The sequence below is a fragment of the Vidua chalybeata genome, chromosome 1 (assembly GCF_026979565.1).
Source record: "Vidua chalybeata isolate OUT-0048 chromosome 1, bVidCha1 merged haplotype, whole genome shotgun sequence".
Classification (NCBI taxonomy): Eukaryota; Metazoa; Chordata; class Aves; order Passeriformes; family Viduidae; genus Vidua; species Vidua chalybeata.
This window is the reverse complement of record NC_071530.1, coordinates 68,588,637-68,606,315: the sequence shown is the minus strand read 5'-3', so window position 1 is coordinate 68,606,315 and position 17,679 is coordinate 68,588,637. Positions and strand designations below refer to the sequence as shown.

Genomic DNA, 17,679 nt, shown 5'->3' with positions numbered 1-17,679 from the left:
ACAGAAAAAAAATTTGCAGGATCTTTGATGCACAGTAAGAAATTCTACTTGACTTAATTTCATTATTAGGTATAAAGTCCATTTTGTACTCAGAAAAGATGTGGAGGAAACTAACTGTGAATAGGTAGAAATGAGAGGTGGGAAGAAAATGAGGTGTTTGTAAGAGAACATGAACCTTCTCATACAAATATTTAATGGCTTAAAAACACTGTTTTGAATAAGACTTTAACTTAAAAAATCCCCTTGTGAGATGCAGGTAAACGGAAAAACTTCTCCAATAGATCAAAACTAGCACTGCATTATTCAGACATAAATTTCCTTGTGACTTCTCATTTTACACAAATTATCTGGATGTTTCCAGATTTTCAGTAAAGCCCAGTTTTAGAAAAGTCGTTAAGATGCAATGAAATTGCTACAAGCTATAGGACAGGCTGCAAGTAGTGGGCAGGTGAATTTAAAATGTCATCAGTTAGAATTCTGCCTCCATTTCCTGCTAAATATTGCCAGTCCACAGGGATGAAAATCAGACAGGACTGGTGGAACTGTCAGGCTTTCTAATACCACTTTACTGCCAGGAACTGTAAGAGGAAGAAGGGAGAACACACGCAAAACAAGTGTATTTGTGCTGTGGATACTCTGGCCCACTAGCAGCAGCTGCTGAAACTGGTCCTTGTTTTCTCTGTCTGGAACAAAGAGCAAAGATCAAAGTTTAATTGAAGTCAGCTCCTTTTTCATTTGTTCTTCCACCTGCTCCCTCTGCTGGTAAAGTAAAGGCGACCTAAAGAAAGGAAAATGAGACTTTAAAAGGAAGACAAAATGGTGGGCTTACCCTTTACATTTTGACAGTTAACTGAGAATTGAATTTTAATAACCCATCTTTTAAAGTACTTCATGTCATCTTGTTTTCGTTGTTTTTACAGGGAGGGGTTGTCTCTTGTAGTTATACTGGAATTCTTTCAAACCTTTTCATAAAACAAAACATCCTGTTGTCCTTTTTAGGTTTAAAAGTTCCCAGAACAAAAATAGCGTAAACCAGTTTCTGACTTCAGTGATGGTTTTCATGTGTTGAATTTTGTCCTCTTTTCCATCATGTTCTTAAAGCACATCATGGAAAATTACCACCACTTGTTTTTATAGATCATAGCTGAATCTCCCAGTTTTTTTTTTTTTTAAGGATGAAATTATGTCTGTTTAAAATCTTAAAACCAAATCAAGGTATTTGGTGCATAGGAACAGTAACTGTCCTCTTTTCTAAAGGTGAATTTTCACAGTACATCTGTCACAAAATGTATCAGTCCCGCTTGCCCCTTTCTCTCCAACACACTCTTTATTGCATGTCTCATTCCCTCTTTTTCTCTGGCTCTGGCATTCCTCCAGATGGAGACTGAGCCAATTCATCTCCCTAAACAAGCAAGAATTTTTGTTTGGGTTTTGCTAGCTTCATTTTTTCCCATTTTAATGAGGTAGATGAGCTGAGCACAAGGTCAGAAGACAGCCAGATTCAGCTGCAGAGATGGGGCAGTGTCATGCAATGAACCATTAGATCTGCTCTAGTACTGTGCAACTTCCATGCCAAATTCTGGTGGAAAGAGACAGTAAACATTGCTGGTGGATAAAACTTGTTCAAAACTCTCTTCATGTGAGCAACTGGTCTTTTAATAGGCTTGGATGAAATGTAAAACCCGGGAAATATTTTGATTGAAGCTAGTTGCCAGTAGCATTAGCTAATGAGAAACGTGACAAAAGGCAAAAAGTTCTCTTGCCCTCCCTCACTAGCTCCTTCTCCTAGAGTTCTTCAGGCTACATGTTAAAGGTTCACTACTGTTGTTACAGTACTCTCCCTAATCACCAGCTAACACCACAGTGCTCCTTTTTATGCATTCCCTCTGAAAGATCACAGTTCTCAAGCTCTTTCTCCCTGATGTTCCTCCAGTTTCATTTTGTCTCAATTGTACTCTTTCTGGTGCTGTTTCTGAAGTCTGCGATGCTTCTTTTCACAAGTAGGTTCTATTTTCAGCTTCCCTTGTTCTCAGTGACCAATGGTGCATGCTCACTTTATTTAACACTTTTTTACTTCAGTGACATCTTCAGATATTTTGTCAAAGTCATCTTTGTGATGAAGTAATAAGAGGGGGTCAGATGCTCCTTGTTCAGCTATCTTGATTACAAGGGTCTGAATAACAGCCTCTCTTTTTTGCTGGATTGTGGAGATGACGAATGTCCTTTGTACTCTTAACAGGAAAGGCTAGTGCTGCAGAAAAGCATTTTGTAGGTGAGAGATTAATAACATATGATTCAGCTAGGGATTTACATGGATTTTAGGACACAGAGAAGGCAGGCCTTGAGCTCTGCAGTAACTGTCTGCTTTCTATCAATTACTATGCACTTTCCGAGCATCGTGTTAATCTCCAACACAACAACTAGGTGAGCGTGGAGGATACTGGAGAGTTTTATGTATAGCAAAGAACGGAGTATCAGGAGACTGCTTTTAAAATTCACTTTCTGCAGACATTGTATCACCTAAATGTTCTTAGACAGCAAACATAAAATGACATGGGAACAATCAAAGTTAATTCTCTCTTACATTTAAAAAAATGACTCATGGAAAATATTTTCTATATGGAATAGAAAGCTGTCTGGAAAAATGATTTTGTACTGTGAGGACCCTTGTACAGGATGTGCCTTATTACGGCTAAAACGGTCGTCCTACATGTTGCCACCTGTGTTAGATATATCTGTTAGATACATTTTGTGGTAATTGACATCAATCATTTTAAACAGGCTTCTAAATTTAATTGGTTTGCTATCTGTTTTGTTTATAAATAAATGTCCATATCCTTAAATGGAACCAGAACAGTTACTGAATTTTAGGCACTAGTAAGGCAAAGTGTTACTCTATCACCTAATTTAGGTTGTTTTCAACAAATTTGGGGTTTTTTTGTGGATTCACAATTGTCAATATATCTTCATTGCTTCAGCATCAGCAGATGTTGATTGTATTGAGTTTATTTACTCTAAATCTTCTGCCTTTAGATTTCCTGTGTGAACATCTTACAGTGTATATGCTACTTCCATCTCCATTAATTCAGTAATATGGGATTTCTTTTTTGTTTTTACCTGAGCAGTTTCCCCATATTCTGTGACAACTATGTGTTTATAATTTCTGCCTGCTTGTTGATCCAGCTGCACTGTTTGCTGTACACACCATACAGCAACTCCTACTTGGTAGATGTTTTCTAATGTTGAATTCATGGTGATCAGAAAGATGAACGGATGAACCTACCAAAATTATGACCATTTGAGAAGTGATTAAACAGGAAACTCCCCTGCATTGTGATTGAAAGGAAATGAGTGGGTGTCAGCCTAGTGAGTTGTTCCATATGAATCAAGCTATAATGGGTCTGTTTTTCAGGTGCCTTAAAGGACAACTCAGATTCATCCTTTAAGTCTCTTGCCTACTGACAATTTAGAGGAAAGCAAGCTCACACTTTTGCATTCCCAGTCATGCAGCAGATGATGACTTAAGTGTGAAGCAAATGGATGAAAAAAGAGAAAAGGATTTTTCTTGGTCCTTAATATTTCTGCTGTCCTACTGCAGAGTCTGCAATGGCCCTTTCCTTCCTTTGTCTGATGCAATAGCCTCTTGTCCTAAATTTCTTTTGTAACTCATCTCTTTCAAACCTACAGTCTATAGTTGACCTATTTCTCCTTTTTCAGTCTTGGGTGAAGAATATTTTCTTCCAGTAATTTTTCTGAGGTCTTAAATAATACAGCACTTTTTTCTTGCATCTGAGATTTACGTTTATAGTAATTTTTTGCCCTCTTACAATACAGGATCAGATTGATTAATTTGGTTGCTTTGTGAATTATCTGTACAGCCAATCTTTAAGGATTTCCCTAACAAATTGCCTCTGTCAATTAAAACAAAACATGCCTTTTTAAATATCACAGCAATCTGAAGAAGCCCCATGGAGGACATTTGTATAGGATAGATCCCCTTATCTTATTTGTGAATGACTGTCATCAGCATGGGTGAATACAAGACATAACCATAAAAACTTGGGCGTGAAGAGAAAATCCATCAACAATCCAAGGACTGCTGGAAAGGAATACATAATTGATAAGTGGTTAGCTGTTCAGGTCAGTCTATCCTGACCAGAGTATCATATGCAATGACTTATGACTATTCCTTTTATATGTCATCACTGGCTTTAATGGCTCCCTTTCTTTGCCTTTCAAGCACCTTCTTTAAGCATAGTAATTATTTTTATGAGATGCATGGATAAGAGATAGTAAACCAAATAAAACATGAAATAAAGCACATGTTGACTATGTTATCAATATCAAATTGATCTACATATTTAGACTGACATAGAGAAAAGACTTGTCACTAAAATTCAGATTGTAAAGCTGGACATAATTTCTTTTAATATCTCCTCATTAGCAATGCATACAGGAACCTAACTGCAGCTTACATAGTCCAGTCAAATAAAAAGAACACATATTTGGTTTTATTTAGCATTCTACATGTTTAAATGCTACAGATTCAAAATTAGGTGCTTCTCTCTACTGTTTATAAGCCTCATTTATGCGGCTATTAATTTTTGAAAAAGAGTATTTCTTCCTCTATATATAAAAAGCATACACTTTGTGAAATCACTCTCCCTCTGAAGGACAAATGGAGAGAACCTAAATAGCAGGATCAATGCCAGAGGTTCCAACATCAGCAGTTAGTGTGAGACCTGGACAGTGCATTATAAGCACTGCACTTATATGGAATTGTGCACTTAACAATGGAATTGTGATTGGGATGAGACACATGTTGGCAGGAGAGTATTCCCATTTAAAACAACAACCCTACAGTATAAAAAGAAGGGGAAAAGAATGGTTTGCTATGGCTCACTTTGGCTTCACACTTGGAGAAATATCCAAAGCATGTTAGTCAAATTCTGTTGTCATATGGTAGGAGTAGGTGTGCTCTTATGAAAATGGCCTACATCCAGGTAAGCCCCAGTAGATAGTGATTTATAGTCTGAATTTTACCTGAATGTGAGCTGGATATTTTAGTAAAAGCAGTCAACTCATGTCTTTGAAGGCAGGATTTCCCAGGCTATATAGAAAAGAACTGGTTCTACTGGTTACTGTGGCTGGTGCTCTCAGCTCCACCACACCCATTCCAGGCTTTCTGCACCTCTGAAACATACAAACAGAGATTTTATCTGCTGAAATATTTTCAAAAACACTGGATTTTGGTCCTTCGAGTCCCTGGCTTTTATTACTGGGAAAGTAAGAGTATTTGTACAGCTATTGCTATCTGCAGAAATGTTCACGATCTCAAAACGACCTAATCTTTTTTTAGTACAGTGATCGCTTTCTCTGAAAATATGGATATATTTTTAAAGCATAATATTCATCCCAAATTTTAAAATTCAGCCTAAAATCACTGAGCAAAAGCAGTGCATTAAAGGATTTGGTCACAGCCTGCCAAATTTTGTTACACAAAGTACAAATTCACTTAAAACACATTTTCATACTGGCTGCTGTCTTGATGAATCTTATTGATTCATTGTATGAACTTTTATTGCTCATTAACTGCAGATGCAACCCAAGTAAGATTTTATATGATAGGCTATAAATTGATTTAAAAATATTTACTATAAAAGGCAAATTATCATCAAGTGGTTACTGATAGAAACTGCACATTTCAGAAGCTGTGGGGGTATGCTCAATTATAATAGAGAACATCAAGAGAGTGACATGAATTGTTTGGTAACCAGCTTCAAGCGAACAAAACATGTTTCAGCACAGACATCTTAAGGGATATAGGCCCTTAAAAAGGGATATAGGCCCCTTACAGAAGGTGGGACCACAGTATGGAAGGTAATGACTGAAAAAGTTACCTGCTGGAAGCAATACTAAACTGAAAAAATCTCTGTAGTATGCAGTGGCCAATGGAGTTAGCACTGGTGTAATCATTGGTACACTGTCTAGCAAAATGCTTTCTATCTAAAATATGCTCTTGAGAAAAATGTTAAACAGTCACTTTGGAAGAGAGGCAGATGATTAAAGAAAGAGAAGCATGACTTACTGTGAGAAAAGGAGAAAAGCTCACTAATGCAGAGGTATACCGGTGATTTGATTGCTGCCTCTGAAAAACATACACTAGAAGGCAGCTCTTAAACATGATAAATGAAATGTAAGATGATCTAATGTTGAAAGTCAAAGCTGGAAATAGAATGAAAATGTCTTGGGATAAGAAAAATCAGTACCCGAACATCTAAGAAAGAATTGTAAGTGATGTGTCACTGGAAATTTTCAAAGGAAGTAAGCTCTTGGATTTGAAGTAAGAATTAATTATGAAACCTGTAGCCTTTTGTGGCACAGGGAATCAGTAGTGCAATATTGTGTTCTTACAGTATTCTCTCCTGTGCTTAAAATCTGTGAAGTTATGTTGTTTGTAGATGGATCTATTCACAATATGCTAAACATTTTGAACAGTGTGATAAATGCATCCCCAAATATTCATTGAAATAAAAAGTAAGAGGTCTCTAACCGCTTTTCTGCACTCACCATTAATTCCCTTTGAACTTGAGACTATTGAAAAGTGCTTTGAAAACAACATGTTTATAAAATTATGACAATACATCTTAAATTAGTCATCAATCACTGTGAATATTACTGATATAAAAATAATTCATAGACAGTAAGATTCTTAAATATTTCTCTTCTAATGAAATATTACCCCATAAAAGCATGTTACATAACGTACCAGTGACATTAACCTATGTTTACCCAAAACAAAAAGGATTAAGTAATCGCTTAGAAAGCAAGGTTATGGTCACAGTATGAGAACCCAAATAACTTAAATTCAGCCAATTAAGCTTGTCATAAAGACCACAGAGATGGTGGAAAAGACTACATAGGAAAAGAAATCTATGGCTAGGTCTGATTAATATTTTTGACACTGTATTCTGTTGAAAAATGAGGCTTTGCTGAAATGAAGTTCTTCATGAAATCTTTTATATTTGTTCTGAACTTGGCATAAAGGTGAGCAGCTCTTGCAAAGGTGAAGATTTGGCAGCCTTGGAAACCTTGATCACAGTGCATTATATCTATATAAGAAGCCAAACAATTTATAGAAGGTGACTCTTCTCAACTGAATACAAATTCAGGCCTTATCAACAGAATAAATGTATTCATATCAATATACTCTCTATCTCCCTTCATTTTTACATTCTACAAAAATGGGAAAATAGAAATCACATGAATTACTGAGTCTTTTCATTTGAATGCAACATTGTATAAAGTGTTAGAAAATATTTAAAAGAAAAAATAATTAAAGCCTTGAAGGGAAATGCAAAAGGGAATAATCCTGGCTTTATCAAATAAAGATGGTCTCAGACTGTAATATTTTTGGGTAAGATAATTGACCTTTTACACAGGGACAATGTGATAGCCTGAGTTTTCATACACATTAGAGCAGCACTTATTATAGTGCCAAGACAAATTATTACTGAAGTGGAAATTACGAGGATCATCGCAAGAGCTAATTAGGTAGTTAAGGTGCTGACTAGCAGAGGCTTCAAATGTATGAAAAGAGAAGTTCTCAAGACAAAGATGGCAATCTGTTGACACTTCCTCACAGGACAGTCTTGAGACTTGTCCTACACTCCTTAATAATTTTTGGGTTAAGAACAAGAGGCAGAAATGGTAGGGATTGAGCAGCATAAGGTCACGCACGCATGGGCTTTTAACCCAGCCAGACCTTTGCAGTGGGTCTGCCTAAACATCTTTCTTATAATGAGCTCTCCAAAGTCGAAAAATAAGAGACTTTCATTCTCCAAAGACCAGGTTTAACTTGTATGTACACTAGAACAGTTTGTGTTTTACACAAAGAGAGTTCAGTGGCTAGGTGAGCTGGCAGAGAAGAATCAATTTATAAGTGTGCCTCCTGCCCACAGAAACTTCATCATCTGGATCCTTCTTTCTAATTGTGATTTCAGTCCACTGAGTGGCTTTCTGGGTTGCCAGACCTCTTGTGTAGTCCTCTCTTGGAGCATAAAAAGAAGGTATAGAGCTCTAGCCTTGGCTCTGCTCCCTGTTCCTTAGAAAGCAATCTCTTCACCCCTCTGCTGCTCTGGAGGACTTGTTTTGCCTTTTCTTCTGCCCACCACACCCTGCCTTCAGGGAAGTGTTTCTCCTTGAGGTATTTGCTTGAAGCTAAGAACAGTCTCTTCCTCTCTATAAGGGCCACGTGACTCGGTTCTTTCTTTCTTAAAGGAATATAACAGAGCAGCACACACTGCTTAAAAATAGCATGCATCATAGGGAATAAAGTGGAAGAAAAATATCTTGGTGTATTGGTTATTGGAGGGTTGCTGTTGGCAACCATTTTGAAGCAACTTTGAAATGCAGTATTAGGACACATTGACTCAAGTATTTCCAGTAGAGCTAGAAATGCAGGAGTTGCATTATATGAAGCACCAGGAAGACTTTTTTTACAATATTGCATGTAAGTTTTCATATGTTCAATAACAGATTAAAATTGAATAGTTGCAGAGGAAGGAAGACCAAAAGACTTTTAAAAGATAGTTGTACATAAGAAAGGAGAAAAACTGAACAATAACACTGTCATAAAATCAGGGGACTTCAGGTCAAAACTGAGGGAAAAAGTCCTACCATATTTCTAGGGCATAATATGAAGTGATCTTGCAAACAACAATAGCAAGGGTAAGAAGCTGATGATGTTTTAAATACTGAACTTCTATAAACATCAGTCTGTAAAGACTATATGATGGGAAGAGTAAATTTATAGGGGTGGGAACTTAGGATCTCTTGAATGCCCAATATATTTGTATCTCCAAAAATCACTGATTTGAGATGCTGTCTCATTATTTGTCTACTCTATCCCTAGACAGTAAAAAAATCCACCTTTTGGCTTCCCCTGGTGTCCTGTAGAGGTCAGAAAGTTGTGTGTTGTTCTTATGTGCTCAGCAATAAGCCAGGCAGATTTAAAGTGAAAGAAGAACATTTAATTTAGGAGAGATCGGCAGGGACCATTAACTTGAGTTTCTTGTTATTCTCTTTTTTGAAGGCCACTCACTGCATTCCAAGACACTCTAGAAGTTTTCTTTAGGAACTACTCTGCTATTGCAGGATCATAGCACAGTGATGAAAATGTTGATTTTTTTCCTGCAGTATACTGTAGCTGTGAATTACTCCAAGTCTTACATTTGTCAGAAGGTTTTGAGAAGTGTCTGTGGTATGTTGTATTTAAAGAGTGCGACTGCTGTGGAGTTTTATAAAGTGTACATATACTCTAGGGCTACTACATTGCAGGTGGCTGTATGAACCTGAAATACTTGTTCATGGGTGATATTCTGATTTGGGAACAAGGACGCTTACGTGGAGAGAAAAACTAGAGGAACTGATATATTGGCAAGAAATAGCATACTGTTAAGTCTTCCTCATTGGAGTTTGAATCAGTGCAATTTCCAAACTCTGGGGTATATAAGGATTCAAATGAACTCAGTAGTCCTTTTGTCTGTATGTTTAAAATTAAACAGAAATTCATATCTGTGGTTCTGTCTGGAGTGACAATTGCTTTCAACTTGTCTCTCAGCTAAAACAGAGGCATAGCAATAAACCAGAGAATATAAGTCAGAGAGAAGAAGAGTGCTGGAGCCAGAAGCACTTACATTCGGTGTCATATTGTAAGACAAAAAAAAAAAAAAAAAAAGAAACAAACATGTTTTTACTACAGTATTTTGAAAATAATTGGGACCATCTGCTATTCTCAGGACATTAATTATTAAAACTTATGAAAAACTGAAAGCATAATGGCTAATAGATCCTAAATGGTTATAAATCTAATTCATGCTTTTTCCTCTTACTCTGTCTGATGCAAACAGCTGATCAGCATGCAGCAAAAACTGTTTCATCAGAATTATAGTGAATTTAAGGGTAAAACTGCAGTTCTTGAAAACAGGCTGAAAGACTTGAAATATTACTTCAGTATAATTTTGTAATATCAGGCCCACTTGTTCACAAAGTTGCATCTGTTTATCTAGATATATGTTTTAAAACTTAATTAAATTCTTACAAGAATCCCATGTGGGTATTCTTGATTAGGTTTTAATTAAAACACAAATTAATCAGAATTAAGGCAGTTCCTTGCAGGGTTTGAGGTTTTCAGTCATGTGCACAATGGAATTTGCACCGTCACTAAATTAAACCATTGATTGTGTTTCAGTTGGTAGAACATTTATGTAGGGAAAAGTTCTCATTTTATTGATCAGCCTGAACTACCAATTGTAGATCCAAGTCCAAGACTCGGGAAAAATGTGGATATGCTGAAATAGTGGTCCAGGTCTAGGTATTTTGTAAAAAATCATGGAGTCATTCCTTCTGCTAAGCTCTCCCATGTATTTTTGCAAACTCCCTTAGTGAAAAATGTGATTCCAGATCAAATCTATGGGTAATTGTAGTTCAAACAAACACTATAATATTGTGTAATGAAAGTGCATATGTGAAGTGCATGTACAGCCATTTAAATTAATGGGATGCTGTACATTGCATGGAGACCAGGCTAACAAATCTGACTGCAGGATTTTCACAAATTATAGTGCTAATAAATTTGTATTAACTGGGGTTCATCTAGACAAAAAACAATATACAGGCAAAACCACATAATCTTTGTAAATGGTAATCTTTGTACTGTGATACACATTCACTCCTGAGAGGAGAAAAAACTACTCGGGGTTTATGAACACTGATATTCATCCATGTATAATGCTAGAATCAGACTGTTAGCATATTAAAGGGATTTATGTATACTATTATTCAGTATCTTTTGAATCTGTACTACTCATGACAAGCAAAACTCTAAACGTGGTCAGTCACATAAAATGTACTGTATTGTTGTTTGTAGCAGATGAAAAGATAAAACAGGTGCAAAAAGACATCATTTATAGGTAAAGAATTACAAGTGTAGTTTTAAATCAAGCAGTTAATCAAAATAACTATAAGCTACCAGAGAAAACGGGAAGAAATTATCAGATATTACAGTATTATGAAGCATGAACTTAAAATTAGATTGAATAGAATATTCCCCTGTCCTAAGATATATTCTCACAACTGCATATGACTGAGCAGTAGCTGATGACAGCCAGATGGCACCATCCAGAAAGCCCTTCCCGAAGTAACAGCCAAGGTTAAAAATGGTACTGCACTAGAAGCCAAAAGTTAAAAAATGTTACTCATGAACAGTCATAATTTGAAACTTAGACATTCAGTATGTACTGCAGTTATAACTATGTATATAGAAGTAAGGCTTCCTCTTGGGTTACCTGTGGTCAGCTGAAGTTTTACTTCCTCTTTGTAATACATTTAGTATTGTAGCCAGATATTTATCATACCTGAGCAACCAACTTACTGGTATTTACTGTGGCGGATTTCTATTTGCCAGTAGAGTGATGTAACTATCCTTTTAAACCAGACTCCTCCCAGAAATGCTTAAAGCCAGTGGTGCTTAAAGTGCTTAAGCTCTTCTGCACAATATACTACATGTCTACTGGTATTGCTAAACAGTAATAAATACTATAAATATTACAATGATTATATTTATAATATTATAATATAAATAAATAAATACCCTTCTAAATCTGTCCTGAAGAGTAGTCTATTCTGTAGGTATACTCCTTTGATTAACCAGGATCAGGGCTTGGTTTCCTATAAACAAAACCTCAACTTGAAATATGTTGTTCTCTCTGTTAACAGCAGGCCTTCTCCATCATTCCTTTCTTGCAAAAGATTCTGAAACAATTTTCTGCCGTATGATACTCCACCTTTGGCAGTGCTTCAGGGAACTGGCTGGAGCTTTCTGTTGCAAATACAAATATACTGAGGTGTGGGGATGAAATCTACCATTGACAATCTAGAACCATTGTTCTCCTACTCTGAAAAATATCTACTGCTCATATCATCAGATATGAGTAGTGACTTTCTATCTAGGGCTCATTTGCTGTTGCTTACAGAAAAATAAAAGGAAAACAGAACAACTGCAACAAAACCAAAAACTTCCTGAGGAAAACATGATGCTAATTTTGATTATGGACTTTCATTCATCTTGAATGGGTGAATTGCTGGCTCCATCGTCTCCAACCACAAATGGTACAAGAGCCTTACATCACTATGCTGTTGTTTCAGTATCTTGAGCTGTAGCTAAAATCAATTCCTGGTGTTTTCGAATTGCTTGTGATTTGCATTACATGTCAGCATCATTAGGTAAACTGATGAAATCATCTCACTCCAAAGAGCATAACCACTGAAAATGTGGAACTGGATTAGAAAAGGATTAGACACATTCACAGGGTGAGGCACATGTTATCTGAATGCAGATTTGGCACAGAAAGCCCCTAAACGGTTTATAGTCAGAAGGCAGAGGATTGTCATGAGGGGAAGATCACTCTTTACTATATGCTTTACTCATATTCTTATAATCTTTTTCTTAGATTTCCACTATTAGGTAACAGTGACTGCTCCCAAGCACTCTCCCCTTTTCCATTACAGAGCCTTGTTAGAAATTTATTTGAGCATTATTTTTGCATAATGTGACCTGATGTTTCCTTGGAGACCTGAAAGCTTTTCAGGGCTATCAGTCTTCAGAAACGGTGTGTCCTTTGTATTTTCTTTTTACTTTCAATGCTATTTCTTTTTGCTACATTTTTCTATTCTTCAGCATTGCTTGCTGCATCAAAAGAAGAATGACCAGCAGGGTAAGAGAAGTGACTCTCCCCCTCTACTCTGCTTTCATGAGACCCTACCTGGAGTTCTGCATCCAGCTCTATGGTCCCCAGCACACAAACGACATGAATGTGCTGGAGCAATTCCGGAGGAGGGGCAGGAAGACAATCAGAGGGCCAGAGCACCTCTCCTATGAAGACAGGCTGAAAGAGTTGGGGTTGTTCAGCCTGGAGAATACAAGGCTCCAGGGAGACTTTTCCTTGTGCCTGTATCACATCATTAGCATCCAGCAAAGTGGCTACAGTTTGAGGGAACAGCTTATGCATGGCATTACAGCATGTTCCAGCTGCCCCCACAACTTTGCTACAGTCAAAGAGGTCACTAATCTCACCTTACAGTTGCTGGCAAAGCAACCCAGTACATGCCATTTGCAGTACAAAAATATGCCTTAAACTTGTTCTACATAAAGTCTCTGTTTCATAGCAAGTCTGAGTATTCCTACTTGGGGTGTGAACTACTACTTAAATACTTTTTTCTTCCTTTTATTTTTGTCAGTTACAGCAGTGGGATATGAAATTAATCTTATTTTCAACATCCATAACAACCTTGTCTCCAGGCATGTTTCAGTCTTCTTTCTGTACCCTTCTCCATAAAAAGTCTACTGGATTGTTGTCTCTCTTCCTGCTGGTTCATTTTGCTACCTTTGCTCCTTTGGCTTGAGCTGGCAGCTGTTGTTGATTACTCCCTTGCAATTTTATAGATGAACTGGACTTGTGTCCCATATACTTCTCCTTTAATAATGGATCATTTAATGCTTTAGAGGGAAAATGTGACTAAACCTCTTAACACTGAAATTCAATGCTTTTGGGGTGGTAAAGGTGTGTATCTTTCTATAATGGTTGGCAAACACCTGTTTCTGGAACTGCCACCATACCAGTCAGCTCTCTAAGCAGCCAGGCTTCATACTTCTCCCATGGAAGAGAGAAGAAATGAGTACATTGCTTTTCGCTGCCATTCACCATGTCTGCAGGCTCTGTTTTGGCGCCTCCTGGAAATCCTTCCCTCCTGCAGCCTGAGCGTTTCCTCCCCACGTGCCAGGCAAGCAGCTACTGGTGAACAGGAGACAGAACAGGAAGGGAAGGAGCCAGTGACACGCACAGGTTGGGCAACCACAGGATGCTCTGCAGCAATGACCTGACCCCAGCCAGTGGCACTGCTCGAGAGGGAGCACCCAGTACAAACACTGGGGATCTGACAGGCAGAGGAAGGAGGAAACCAAACATTCCTCCTGCCCCAAGAGGGGCCGGGGTGCCCTCCCAGCCAGGGCCGACATGGATATCTGTATCTAGCTACATGCTCTCCCTTCCTCTCTTCCATGGGCAAGCCTGTCTGCTAAGCTCCCTTTCCTTCCTGCCTCATTATGGTTTTATTTCTGGTGTGCAAGCCTGTCCCAGCCAGGGTAAGCCTATAATTGCAACGAGCCTAGTCCAATAAAACAGTTACCTTACTGGAATTTTTAAGAAGTGTGGGGTAGAAGAGTATTGCTGAATATTACTAGAATGCAGTGTAAATTATTGAACAAAAACTATAATTGGTCCTTAAGCCATGTAAGTATCAGTGTAAATTCTTAACACCTTTGGAATCCACTTGTAGTACCTCTTAACTACTGCTCTAAACAGGACAGATTAAAGATAATTAGGATAAGGCAGGATAATTAGCTACAATGTGATCATCAGCAAAAATTCTGTAAGAATTTACAGCTGTGCAATCCCAGTTGATTTCAATAAGATGGAACAGGATTTTATATCAATGTAAAATTGATATCTAAGTCTTCAGTGCTCCATATATCACAAATATGCTTTTAAATGCCAATTCTTTCTGGTGTTTTATATAAGCATTAATAGACTATATGCATAACCCTATTTTAAGAGCCTAGCAGAGCATGTGAGATGTAAAAAATTGATATTTTAGCCAAGGGTCAAGTCTGAGTTCCCAAATTTTACCTGAGTATTTTTTTTTTTGCTTAGCCATGGTGATGTCCAGCATCATTTTCCACAGAGTTGGTGACAAAACTCCCCTAAGAATATATGTACTTAGTATCTATAATATATATGTCATGACATTGTTGAAAATTCACTTCACAAATACCTGGAAAATAAAGATTGGAACTGCTACTGAGTTATAAGTCCCTTCATGCTGGAATATTCCTGCTACTTAACTTTTGGAATCTGGAAATATAAATGTGAGGTCAAGTCAATTGCTCTTACCGATACATTTAGAAGGATGATGCATCTCTTCTGAATTTATTCATTTGTTGTCACAGCCCAGTAGGAATATTCGTTTTTCCTCTTATAGAAATTAGACCTGTTGGGTAAATCCATCAAAATCAGAATTTGTTTTTGGTCAAGTAATACTTCATAAAGACTTATTGTAAGGAAAATGTATCTTAGTATTCAGAAAAAAAAAAAAAAGACAGGAGAGGAAAGCTTGAGTCTAGATCCATCTAGGAGCCAGCTGACAGTCTTCTCACAGTGGTCACGAGCATTGCCTTCCCTTGAAACAGAAGTAATCATTAGGTGCAAGGGTCACACATTTTGTTGAAATGATAGTGGAGATCTTAATTACCAAATTAGAGGACAAAAAAAAAAAAACATAGAGAAAATTAGGATCTTCTTACCCTTTCCTGCCTCAGATCAAGTTGTTTTCATTGATGGCCAATACAGAAATAAACGAAACTCCCTGTTCTGACTTTTGACAAATAGTTTGGTTTTGCAGTCTGCGTGATACATTGCTTTTCAGGTGATTTAACTACAAAAATCTGCCTTATGAATCCTAAGATACAAAACTGTCATGGAGGAATTCTCCCTGTCATTGTATTCATTGTCAGGATCATGGAAGGCAGGAAAAGTTCTGGACAATTATTTATGGTGAAACATAATCTCAGAGGATGCTTTTCATTTATAAAAGTGTCACTGTAAACAGCTGTAAAACCAGAGTAAGTTGATTTTGTGAAAAGTATCAGGCAAGATTTTTTTTCAAAATTCACTTTGCACAAATGTGTCATCCTGACAGTCGAAGTTTCTATTGTGAGCGTATTATCTGAGGCTACTCTAGTCAATACTTCTGAATAAAGGAAAGCATCTTCCTGTGTTCTCAGATTCTTTATTACATACATTTTCAGACAGCAGGGACACAAAATAGTATTATTCTTTTCCAGTCCCTTAGCTCTTGTGGTAAATCAACTAAGTTGTTATAATTTCACCGACATGTGGTACTTGAAGAGAATAGCCTGAATTCAGAGCCAGCAGAGCCAGTTTTCATTCCGTGGTTCATACAGACATCACAGGAGGGATGCCTGAAAAAAGGATGGAAGCTATTTTTTTCCTTGTGTAGCTCTACTATCTAATGCCACTACTATGGATCTAAAGACAAACTGGTGTTTATCACTGAAGAAAAGGGAACTTCAAGTGACTCTTGTAATATGGGATGAAAGATGGGTTCCCAACATATCCTGGAACAGAAGTGTAAAATTAATAATGAGACAGGTTGCTTCAAGTTACAGACACAGTTTAACGCACAGCCCAGGACTTTCTCTTCAGAAACACCAGTTACGGAGGTTCCTCTTTGAGGATGGTGCAGACCAAGTCCTATGCTTTCTCCCCCAGCACTGCTTCTTGCTTTCCAGCCTATTCTCAGTAAGAAAGGACCTGTTACCTGATGAAATGGTCTTGCATCACACTTCCAGTTTATTCACCAGTGTGGTCATCCCAAGTATGTCTTATAAACAAAAGAAGGTTACAGCTTGATCTCACTCTTCCTAAGTGGAAACTTCCATGATGGGAGACACACCAGCTAAGTGCAGAAGCCAAGCTAATGTTGCTCTCAAGAACCACAATTCATAGCTGGCCCTGGTATGCCATTATGACAAAGCTGCATAACATTATCTCTCTTACAGCAAGCCCTGCTGTCATAATGCCAGTCATCTGCTTGTTTTTAAGATCTCACTCATGTGAAGAGTAGACTACACCTGCATTTTGGAGTGTCAGTTGTTACATCTGTCTGGGATTGCCTGGTTTTAATATGCGATACAGAGACATCCATAACCAGAAATAAGTTCCTAAGTAGTATTATTTTCCAATCTAAGTAATTAGTGCTGAATTATTTGGATTGCCAGGCCTATGCTTCACCAATAAATTTATTTCAGGTTCTACCTTGAAGATAAGGTAGACTGTACTGTGCATAGTACTGAACTGCTATTACAGACTTCAAAATTCAAGGATTCTCTAAGGGAAAACTACTTATTGTCAAACTTTCCAGCAGCAATGTTTTGGGGACAGATTTTTTTACTCTTTGAACTTCCTTTCAGACAGAGTGTGAACATCTTTCTAGGCAATGTTTCTGCCTACCAATTTTCTAGCAGCAAACTCATCAGCAATAGAATCCTCAGAGCCCTGACCAGGGTGCATTGCCTTGGATTCTGGCAAGTTTATTAAAAGTAATTTTCCTCCAGCTTCATTGGCCCAGTATGAAAAAAAAAAATTGCAGAATTTAAATCTGGTATACAAATGACATAAAACACCTTCAGTTTTGAAAAGCGCCGGTGGCTAAACTCAGTCTGATTTTTTTAAGAACAGACTTTTTAGCCATTTTGCATGGATTTAAATATAAAGAGTTTGACCATTCCTGGAAGAAAATGCCTGCAGTTACTTTTCATATTAATACTGCAGCATGTGTCAGATGTAGACACTGCTGTTGTATCTCAGCACCTGGAGCTACTGTGTCCTTTTTCAGCAAGAACAGCTCCAGCACACGTGCTGTTTCTGCGTGGCATGTGAGACAGACTCACTGTCTCTTGGTTCTGGGACTTTTGGCCAAGTTCTAAAATCCATGGCATTCTGCATGGCTTTTCACTGCTGTCAATGAAACACGGTTTGG

General features: G+C 37.5%; 1 long non-coding RNA gene across 1 annotated transcript; it reads right to left on the bottom strand.

Moving 5' to 3' along the window:
* Positions 1 to 596: 596 nt before the first annotated feature.
* On the bottom strand, positions 597 to 16,571 carry LOC128798476 (uncharacterized). Its single transcript, XR_008434437.1, has 4 exons — positions 16,459 to 16,571; positions 15,012 to 15,108; positions 5,044 to 5,193; positions 597 to 683 (listed from the first exon to the last, which is right to left on the bottom strand). It is a non-coding gene; the product is annotated as an uncharacterized LOC128798476 (long non-coding RNA).
* Positions 16,572 to 17,679: the final 1,108 nt, after the last annotated feature.